Below are 12,187 nucleotides of genomic sequence, written 5' to 3' on the forward strand. Positions count from 1 at the left end.
TTGAAATCAACAACGTTTACACTCAATGATCACTTTTACGTTAAAGTCATAAAATCTGTACGTCTTAATGTTTACATCATACCCAATGAATACACATTCATAGGCTCTGTGAGTTTAACTCTCTAGGGGTATACCATCAAAAATGATTTCATGAGCAAGTCTATATATCTCATTAGACTAAGACTCTACTGATTTATTATCAGTCATTTAATACTTGAGGTAGCGGCTAACAACATACTTTTTAGTCTCAACTTTCTTAATATCATATTTCTTTTCAAGTGCATACAAATTTAATTTGGCAGACATGTATGGACTGTTGTAATCATAGAGATCATGTGATAACTCATTCAAAATGAAATTCTTATAAAGATAATCATTTTCATTCTAAAGAGCTATATTAATAGCTAGTTTATCCATTTCCTCTTTACAACCTCATCCGACACCACTAGTATATCAGTTTTCAGAATGTGGGCAGCATTTCTCATAGTGAGGAAAAATTTCATCTTGTGTTGTCAACATTGGAAATTTATCCCGTCAAACCGAAATGGTTTGTTCAGGTCATAACTGTTCAGTCCAATAATATTATCTATGAATGTCATTGCAGTAGAAACATCTTAAAATTGTTGTTACTGTAGCTTGCAACAATTCTAAATGGCACAAAATAATACTTATTGGCTGAGTCATGATCAAGTCGCTCTCTTTAAGATGTTTCGTGACACTGCTCAAAATGTGCAAGCAGACTATCAACTACACCGTCCCTAGGATAAAACAACTCATATCTCTGTTATCAAAATCTTACTATACCGTAAGAACCGATCTCGAATACACCCACCACGATATGGCTACCAATGCCAATTCTCGTAATACAATATGACAGCCATTGTCAATTCTCGAAATTCCCACAATACTGACTACCAGTGTTAGTTCTTGAAATGCTCACAATTTGGCTAGCCATGCTAATTCTTTTCCCTCGATACTAATTATGAGTGTCAAATCTCAAAATGCCCACAATATGGCTACTCATGTCAATTCTTTTCCATCAATACTGACTACCAGTGTCAGTTCTCGAAATTCCCACAATATGGCTACCCTTACCAATTTTCTCCCCTCAATACTGACTACCAATGTCAGTTCCCAAAATGCTCACAATATGGCTACCCGTGCCAATTCTTTTTCCCAATATTGACTACCAATGTCAGTTCTCGAAATTCACACAATTTGATTGCATGTGCCAATTCTTAGTGCCACGGAAAGAATGGGGAAGAAGTTTGCCGGAAATACATTAGCGGAAAATATGAGGAAGAAAGAAAAATTTGAATTAAAGCGTATTCAACTTGGAACATGAAAATATGAAGTGATGAAACTTCTATTTATAACATGAGATTTTTTCTTAGTTCTTCATCTCTCCTATGTGGGACTTATGAGTTTGTTTTTTCTAAAATCTTTTAGGTGGAACTTGGTAGTTTTTTAGATTTTACACTCACACGTTCCACATAATACCTTCCAGTAAATCAAGTTCCAGCAATAGATAATTGAATTGTTAGTAAATTGTTGATTGAGTGACATAAGAATTAATTGATTTCAAAATCGATATTCACCCCCTTTTAATTCCAAATAAAAAATTAAATTGCTTTATTCTTTGTTTAATATATGAGCCTATTTCTTCATTAATTTAACAATCAAGTTAATATGAACGAATCAAACAAAAAAGAAAAGGACAAAAAAAAATCAAACTAATATGGACATAGGTACATAATCTATTTTAAAGAAACAAACATGATTAAAAACACTTCCTACATGTCACATCCATCATTTATTAATATTGCATTTATATTTTTTGAAAATTTTATTCGAATATACTATAATTTTTTATAATATATTATTTAAAAGCCCACTTTATACATTTCTTTATAAAAACAACACATCTGTGACTTAAAATAATAAATAATTTATGTATATTTTTTAACTACTGTTAGAAATTAATCAACAATGAGCGAGTAGAAAGTTTCTCTATCGTTGAGTATTTGTATAAAGTAAAAGACTAATATTCGATTCATGGGAGGAGTAACCATATAGTCTGAAATAGTTTAATCTTTAGTTAAATAATAGTTTTAGACATTGGATGGCCCTAAATTTAATTTTTATTAAAATATATGTGATAAATATATAAGATATATGATTATAAAAGGAATTAAGAAAAATGGGCTTAGGTTAATAAAAATTATGATTTTTATGTCGGAGAAATTGGGCAAGAATATTTATTTATTATTTACTTATGTTTCTCTTAATTATATATGTAATTGGTAAATAAATAAAATAGAGATATATTCTTCCCTCACCGTTCGTCATTCAACTTTTACTTCTTCACATCCTATCAGTCACTTTCTTTCGATACCACCTAACATTTTCTCTCTTTTTTGAACGGTTCTAGCGTTTTCCTTTTTTGGTACATGATTCAAGCGTTTTCTCTGCATGTACATTAATTTTTCTTTCTTTTTCATTGTTTCTTTTTTTAAGCATGCCTAAATTTCCTTCAACTACACAATATTTAATGAAATTCTATCACCTTCTTGTCTTCATTTAAGTGATTGAGTATGCATCAATTCAAGTTCAGTTGATCACTTATTCTTACATCATTATTGATAATGGTATATCATATTTCATTTTTTAATCTTAAGCAGTTACGAGAGCAAATTTTCTGTTTTGAAAGTGTGTTACTTGTGTGATGATTGGTTGAAATTTTTTATTTAAATTAAAAGTTTAATTATTAAGTATTCTTCTGACCAATCATAATTGAATATGTGCTATCATGTCTTACATAGTCTACTGCTTCATGTGTAATCCACTGTTATCCACTATTGTTGGTTGATAAATGTATTTAAATTTAATGATTAATTATTAAGTATTTTTCTGACTAATCATAACTTATAATACATAGAGTTACACACTCACTTTATGGGTCAAAAAATGTGCTCCCACATATAGAAGGAGTCAATTCTTATGATTACTATATTTTATATTAAATTTAGTTCAACCAGTACAGTCATCCAGGGATGGCAACATGGCGGAACAGATGCGAGTAGTGTTTTCTTGTACCTATATCTGTACAATTGGTAGGTACCACACAGGTAGCAGATATTTCGCGTGTACTCAACAGGTTTTTATGTTTAAATATATTTTTTTATATTTTTTAATAATCAATATATACTAACTTTTAAAGCAAAAATACTTGGTAACCACCCATAGTGTAATTTTAATTTCCAAATCTACCCTTAAGGCCTTGATTAAAGTTAATATTATACTTTTTTTCAACTTATTAACAAAATATATGTTTAATTGGACATGTTAAATACCCAAAAGATCATAAAAATGAGTAGCAGTTTCTCATAAGAAAAATGGTACATTATCATTCAAAAACAATAATTGTTCTCTTTTCTCATCTACCTTATTTCTATTTTCTCTCTTCATCAACCCAACAACATATTTCATAATGTCTTTGATTTTTTGTTCTATTGTTCTGTGACATAGTATTTGTTCTATTGTGAATTGGCATTTTCAGATACAGTGCACTGAGCAACCAGATAGGTGGGTACCATTACCGCTTCTTCTATTGTTCTATTGTTCAATGGGTACCATGGTTTCGTACATAGAAGTATCAATCAAAATATGATACATTTTTGTTTCCTCAATTTATCATAATCATCTCTTATGCATTCATGTAACATGGAATGGAAGAATGTAAGAAGTGCACCAAACCTATTTGATGAAATGTTTCACTCACTACATTTAGAGATAACACAAGACAATCAAACAAACATGAGTCTCCTTCTAAATTCCTATATCATTTTTATTAAGTAATTCAATTTCAATTTCTATAATGATAATATAAATCTACAACAAATTAATTTTACATGAGATTCTCTCATCATCATTTAGGTCGTTCATATGATTATCAACTCAACCTAATAACACAGTTATTAATATGAGATATCATAATGCAATACATATCTATATTCTATGACAAGTACACTCATTTAGTTTTTATGTTTCATGTTAGAGATTGTTTCTTCAAGAGTTTTATCTTATGTGGTTTATAAGAAGGTACTATTGTCCTTTTTTCCTTCCTAAGTTTTATTTTTTATGCTACATGTACAAAGCTTTTATTCTTTTGCTATTTTTTTTTTCATTTTTTCGGGTGTGCTATTATATTTTATGGATCTACTATTATATTTATTTGGGTAAGGCTAAATAAGTGTGCCATTTTGGGTAAGGTACAAAGTTTGATTACTAATCAAAGTTGTGATTTTAAATAAAAGTATATAAAACTTTGATATTTTTGGTAAAATACCCTGTTTTGTGTTGAAACTATTGTTATTTTTTGTTAAAATTACGTACAAATTTGAAATAATAAATACTATTTTATTTCAAAAAATCATGAATGAGATTGACAATCCAGTGAATTGAAAAATTACCTACCTTTATCAAATAAAAGGAGTTGTAATTTTATTGATTAAATAAAAGGAACTTTTTGGGTTGGGTTAACTAAGTCTCTTTTTATCGCTCACTTCCAATTGTATAATTCATGGTAGGAAGTGTCATTTTCATGGTTATAATATGTCTTATTTTACTTGAAAATAATTTGATGTTTGTTTTGTTGATTCACTATATTTATTGGCAAGTCTGATACAAACACTGAGGATGTATTGATTATGATTTTTAGTTTGTGTTTTTGTTTGAACCATTTGCTATTATACAATATTATGCAAATCATCGATAATACTTTAAACTCATTTTTCATCAACTTATTCTAACATTATTTTACTGAAAGACAAATAGTAAACTTTTTTTAATTAGATATTTTTCTAACTTTTTTTTGTATACAACATGATTTTATGTTAGCTTTATCTTGCTAACATTTTTCTCAATTAATGTACGTTAGGAGTTTCACAAAAGTTCATTTTTTAGTGTCTCTTGAAAAATGAAATCTATATAAATATGTTCTTTTTAGTTGTATTTTTTCATGCATTTTTAAGTAGTTCTTTTTGTTATTATATTTTCAATTATCATTCCTATCTTTTACATCACTCACTCAAATTCTAAAAAAGAGAACTATATTTGTTGGAAGCTTTTAAGAACAAAAGTTTAAAAACATTGGCATGGTAAAGTCGACCTTTTATCATGCATGGATCAACCTATACTACGTGTTTCCACAACATGGTTATTTTGATAAAATGTATTGAAGAAATAATATGCAGTTGACATTTGGTACCTTAATTAATACGTTTGGTTGGATTAACTATAAACAATGATATGGCCCTACAACTTACTTGATTTGCTGTGCACTTTACTTTTATATGTTATTATTGTATTTTTTTCTTGATGTATAAATCAATTAGTTTGCATTACTGATTTTCAACTATCCACTTTTCCATCAATGATGGTAAATGCTAATCAAGTGATCCAGTTCTTTTTTTTTGACTTTTCTAACCAAGTGGATAGTTTGTACATATACTAATCCATGTTTTTACTTTGAAGTTAACAAGCAAGAAGAAATATCATTTTGTGGAGCTATCATAATGCAAGAATTCAATCTGAAAGAAAAAGGAGGGACACCTATATAGTCTTCAAAATCTTGGATTCACTAAAAACGTAAATATTTTGACATTATATAATTTGATATACACTTTGTTAAGATAGTGTGTTTCTAAACTAGTATGTTTTACTTATTAACATGCATGTTTCAGATGATATGATATGTTTTCTACCAAATGACTTTAATGATATTTTGTAAACAATTTTTTTATCTCAATCAAGTTTGTAGTTATTAAAACATGTTAACTACTTTTTGTTTCGAAGTCTTTTATTTTATTTTGTATGGTGTGCTACTTTGACACTAGTATGTTGATATTATATGTGTGTTGTGTTACTTTTTCTATTGCATGTAGTTAGAGTCGTGAAACCCCCAACTAATTACATCTTAATCTCCATTAGCTTAAACTGAATCAGGTCCATTTAAACATGAAAATGTTTCTTTTCATTTAAAAAACTAGGGTCAAAGTGATTATTTTCATTGAGTTCTATAATAGTTTAATAATGGCTCTCAAACTTAAGAATATGGATCAATATAATTATCTCAAATGAAAGATTATGTTATATGTTTATTATTTAAAAAATATTCACTTGGTGAAAGTGGGTTAACAGACACATGACTTATTTGGTTGTTTCTTATTTCCTATATTATAACTATCAATTGTTTCCCAACAAATAGTTAATTTAATTTCTTTTGTTCATATTTTTTATTTGCCCATATTAATTTAATTTCTTTTGTTCCTATTTTTTCTCAATAGAATGTGAAACATTACAAATAACCATCGTAGTATATACTATTTTACTGTGAATTATTAAACTAATAATACAATTATATGTTACAAACGATAGGAAAGCGGGTTGATAGGCATAGTAGTGCTTGTCAATATGCTAGTATATATAAAATAATTATCACATGTATAATTAAAGTTATGTACATCTTAAATTTATCATTATATTTCAATTACTAAAGTTCATTATAAAATAATAAAATTGTAATATATATAAATTATTTAATTAATAAACTAAATTTATAAATATGCAAGTATCCGTGAGTGGATATCATAATACTTGTTCTCACCCATAAGCTATTTTTACGGGTACCTGTTGTGAGTATTTTAGTGGATACCTACAGGTTGAATATTTTTGCCATTCCTACATTCATGAGATATCAGTAAAGTTCATTTTCGAAATTAAATTAAATGGTTGAAAAGTGATAAAATTAAGGATACATCCTTCAAGACATTCTCCATACAGGGCATCTATTTTTCTTAATTATGTTGTTTTATATCTTGATTTTTTTTATGTAGATTTATAGTACATTTTTTATATAAATATATCATTCTTTACATTTCATAGTAAAAATTGCATGTAGTGTTTGTTGATCTACATTGCAATGTTTTGTTGTTGAATGGTATGTATATGTTTTGATATTTGTTTTGTATAACCAAGAGTATCTTCTTACTCTATAGCTAAAGAATTTATTTCTTTCAATATTCGTGGTTGTCTCTCCAAATAATTTTTATTGTTTGAACTTGCTTTGTTGGAGGTCATTATTGAGAAATGTTGATTGTGAAATAAAAAACTCACAAGTCCCAAATAAAAGAATTTTCAACAAAAAAAAAACTCACAAGCCCCAGATAGGATGGAAGAGGAAGGTGGAAAAGATCTCATGCTATAAATAGAGGCCTCTTCTCTTCATTTTGTTTTGTCCCAAGTTGAATTCATTCATCGACTTCTTCTTTCTCCCTCCTTTTTAATCTATCGAAGCATTTTAAGCCAATTTCTCTCTCTCTCTCTATATATATATATATATATAATATATATATATATATATATATATTTCGAGATTTGACATTGGTAATCAGATTATGGGAAAAAGAGTTAGCATGGGTAGTCATACTATGAGAATTTCGAGAATTGGTACTGATAGCCATATTGTGATGGATGTATTTGAGATCGGTTCTTACAGTGTAGTAAGAATTCAAAAACAGAGAAATGCACTGTCTTTATCCTAGAGACAACATGGTTGATAGTCTACTTGTACATTCGTCCAGTGCCACGAAACATCTTAAAGAGAGCGACATGATCGTGACTCATCCAATAAGTATTCTTTCGTGCCATTTAGAATTGTTGCAAGTTATATAAACAACAATTATTGTTGGAACTTGCTTTGTTGGAGGCCATTAATTGAGACTTTTGGGTGTGAAATCAAAAAACTCATAAGTCTCACATAGGAAGAATTTTGAAAAAAAACTCACAAGTCCAACATATGATGAAGGAGGAACTTGGAAAAAATCTCATGCTATAAGTAGAGGTCTCCTCCCTTCATTTTTTCTTGTCCTAAGTTGAGCGCATTCCTCAACTTCTTCTTTCTCCCTCCTTTTTATATACCGAAGCCTTTCCGACCATCTTATCTCTCTTTCTCTCTGTGGTACTAGAATTGACACAAACATCCAAATTGTGGGAATATCGAGAACTGACATTTGTAGTGAGATTGTGGGAATATCGAAAACAAAGAATTGAGTTGTTTTATCATGGGGATCGCGTGGATGATAGTTTGCTTGCACATTTTGGGCAGTGCCACAAAACGTCTTAAAGATGGCCACCTGATCGTGACTCAGCTAGTAATTATTATTGCTTGCCATATAAAATTATTGCAAGCTACATAAACAATTTTAAGACGTTTCATGTTGCAATGACATTCACAAAGAATATTATTGGGCTGAACAACTTTGACCTTAACAAACCATTTCATTTTGATGAGACTAATTTCAAAGATGGTAACATAAGATGGAATTCTTTCTCACCATGACAAAAGTCGCCCAAGTTATGAAAAGTTAAGTCCTAGTGATACCAGAAAAATATAAAAAAGAGGATAAGGATAAAGTAGCTATTTATATAGATTTTTGGAATGAAAATGATTACTTATGTAAGAATTTCATTCTAAATAAGTTGTCTGATAGTCTCTATGATAACTAAAGCTCATATAAGTCTTCCAAATTAATTTGGTTTGCGCTTGACAAAAAGTATGATACTGGGGAGGTGGGGACTAAAAAGAATGATGTTAGCCACTATTGAAAGTCTTATGGTGATTATAATAGTAGTAGTGTGATGATGATTGAAAGAATGAGAAAAGAAAAAAATGTTAGTATGTTAACACGTGAAATATTAACAATGTATACATCACTCTTCACAAAGTCATAATCCATGAATTGAATTGAACTTATGCAAAGTTACTCCTTAAATAGTTGCAATCCATGAATTGGATTGAACTTATTATCCTTTTGGATTTCTATTTCAAAAAACAAAATATATAATAGTCTTTTACTATGTTTACGCTTAAATACCTTTCAAGATTCAAGTATAGGGTTATGTCGAGCCATAGAGAATTGCTTAATAGAAATTAATTCATACTATATATCTTTTATCAATAGAAATAGTTGACAATAATTTGTTTTTGTGATTATATAAAGGTGACAAACATGAAAAAGTAAACAAATATATATATTCAAATTCAAGTGAAGAATATGGTTTGGACATATGAATGTAAAGTTCCTTAACATTTAAGTATCAACATGATTTTATTTTGTACAAGCTATTTTTTTGTGATTCAATCCACCATACATTATTTCTTAACTCACCCTCTTTCTCATATTAAATTTGTTGATTTTTAAACCTTGCTTACTACACTATCTCTCATCAAATATCCTTTTTAGGAAATAAGTTAGTCACATCTTAATTCGGATTCCCAGATGCTCGATAGTCTTGAAAATTTTTACTTAAAATTGATGCTTGGAAATGACAACTATTCTTGTCCACCATCATGGTGTTAGAGAATTTGTTATTTCATCCAACAAAAGACTTTGGATCGTTGAAAACATATTGTAGGTGAACAATATAAAATAAGCATTAAGAGTAGATGAAATGAAATAATAGAATAAAAACACATAACTTATATAACAAAATCAGAATTAATACCAAGAGATAATAAATGTTACACCATAGCCCAAAGCCTATGAGATTATGTCATCCAACATGGATACTTTTGGCTTCAAATGATGATGCAAAATCAAGTCTTTTATATAATTTTCCCAATCATATTCTCTCTAAATTTTAATGGAAGAACACTGTAAATATAGCCTAAAAAGAATAAGAATCAAAATGGTATGTACAATGGATGAAAATGGATGTCAATTGTGTGGAGACAAGGTCTCATTTTATAACCAAAAGTGTGGGGCACTTAGCTTATTTTGTGGGGTACCCAATGCCCACCTTTGACAAATTCAGCTTGCCAATGTGCTAAGCTGCTGGCCAGAAAGCTTTGCCTGCTCTTAGTTATTCCAGGCGAGGCTTAACCTATTGTGGGCTAAGCCAAGTAGCTTACACACCTAGCCAACTAGCTACTTATGCATGGTGACACTTCCTACTTGGCTTGTCGTTGCTTGTGTCATGTATGAAGTTATGCTTGGCTTGACTTTCTTGTCTCCTAAGTTAAAGCTTGGTTGGTTTCTTGGCACACCCATCATGAATTCTTCAAGGCAAGGTACACTTCCTTTCTTCAAGCAAAATCAATCTTTTTTCAGTAAACAAGCTAAGCGCATAACATGTCACGCTTAACCTATTTATTTTAATCAAATCCTTTTGTACTTGTGGCTTGTGGCTTGGCTTGTGATCTTGGCTATCTTTTAAGTATTTCTTGTTAACACGTTTTCCTAAAAAATTCAGAAAAAACTTAGACAGGAGGTAATAAAAAATTATGTTATTTAGGCACATAAAACTTATCTACTAAGTGAGTTATAGGTCAGGTTTTAAGCATGATGAACAAAGATATGTGCCATAAAAAGTGATATAAAATAGGTAAATTTTGACACTTATCAGCCCATACCTCAAGTGTCAGATGACTGATGATAAATCAGTAGACTCTCAATCCCATGAGATACAGAGAATTGCTCATGAAATCATTTATAAAGGTATGCTGCTCTAAATACTCAAGTTTCTCTCATTTGGATAGACAATGAAGGCACCATCTACGAGAAGGTGAGGTCGTCTTTCTGTCTGCCATATGGTTCGCCTGAAAGCCTTAATTAAAGACGGAGAAAGATGAATTGTCTCATCCCAATGGATAAGGCCTATTCCCTACTCGTAAATTAACGGTTTAAGTTCATTTATTTCTTATGCTTCTGACTGTCACAAGCACAAGCCATTATTCCACTCTGTGATTAGGATATGATTCACTTTAAAACTGAACATGGCATTCTATCTGATCTTTCGAAAGATCTCCTTCTTGCTAACATAAGGAAGATCATATTCTAACCCGCATAGAATGAAGACTTGTCTTATCGCATACCAGTTGCATGTGGGAAGACCAGAAGCGGGGTGACGAATAAATAATGGGTGGACGATCACATCGTCTGATAGCTAAATGGATGGTACTTGGCTAACCCAAATCTCCTTACTCCTCATGTCACTCACTTGAAGACCGACCGAATATGGACATTAGCAGCGCGTAGTCTTTCACCACAGAACTCCCTCATCTTACTTGCTTCCTTAAGCCAAAAGCACCAAGAGTAGCTACTCCGAAAAGAGTAGAAAAGGCATCAACATCAGTGACTAGTAGGGATTCCACCAGTTCTAGATCAGGCATCATCCTAATCATCAGATAGGGAAGCCGAGATCCTCTACTTAATTCCCGAAAGTGAAAGAACTCTCATTTCTTTCCATTTTTAGGAAGTTGCTTGCTCACTCACCTCACTTTATTTTTATTTCGAAAAGAGCTAATTCGAATCTCAATTTCTAGAATTGAAACCAAGACCAACTAGCCCCGCACTCCTATGTTGGAAAGCGAAAGACTTACGACTTTGAATTGAGGTAGAATCGTAAGGAAGCTCTTTCAAGTCCTCTGGGCACAAAGGAACTACACATTAAATCAGTGTATCTCTTTAGTGATTAGTCTTTTTTGCTCTTAATAGAGAGCACAGTTCCAACATCATCCTAATAAGACTATTGCTCGTACCTAATCACTACTTAAACTGTCGGTGAAACTTGCTTAAGCCCGACTATAGAGCCTATCTATATAGGGATATACATGAACCAAAACACGTTATAAATCCCTTTGGCACAAAATAAAGTCTGCTATCAAATCAAAATAGTCTTATGTGTGGGATGTCAGGTTGTGAATTGTAAACTCTCTGTTCCTTCTTGACTCGCCTTCACTCTTGATGGCTGCTAGATTCCTAAATAGGATTTCTGTTCTATGAGGTAAAGGCCCAGCCGCATGAAGCAAGAGGAAATAGGTATAGGCTGGATCAATAAAAGAAAGATAACGAAAGTGTAAAACATTCCAATCGGGCTGGCTCAGAAGGAAGGTGGCGGCGAGGAAGGGTATTTAGAATCTTGTAGCATAGCACGGGACCGTGCCAAGCTGTAAGCATAGCAAGTTAGGTATGGGCTTTATTTTGACTACCATAATAAGCAGTGGGCCTATTGTTGATCAAAGTCTGGTTTGGCATTCCCTAGTTATAGATAGGCTATCGCCTTCCTTTTTCCGTCCAATGAGGATTTTTGTGTTTGGAGAATTATTCCTATTTGACCCGGTGTA

The sequence above is a fragment of the Lupinus angustifolius genome, chromosome LG11 (genome assembly GCF_001865875.1).
Source record: "Lupinus angustifolius cultivar Tanjil chromosome LG11, LupAngTanjil_v1.0, whole genome shotgun sequence".
NCBI lineage: Eukaryota > Viridiplantae > Streptophyta > Magnoliopsida > Fabales > Fabaceae > Lupinus > Lupinus angustifolius.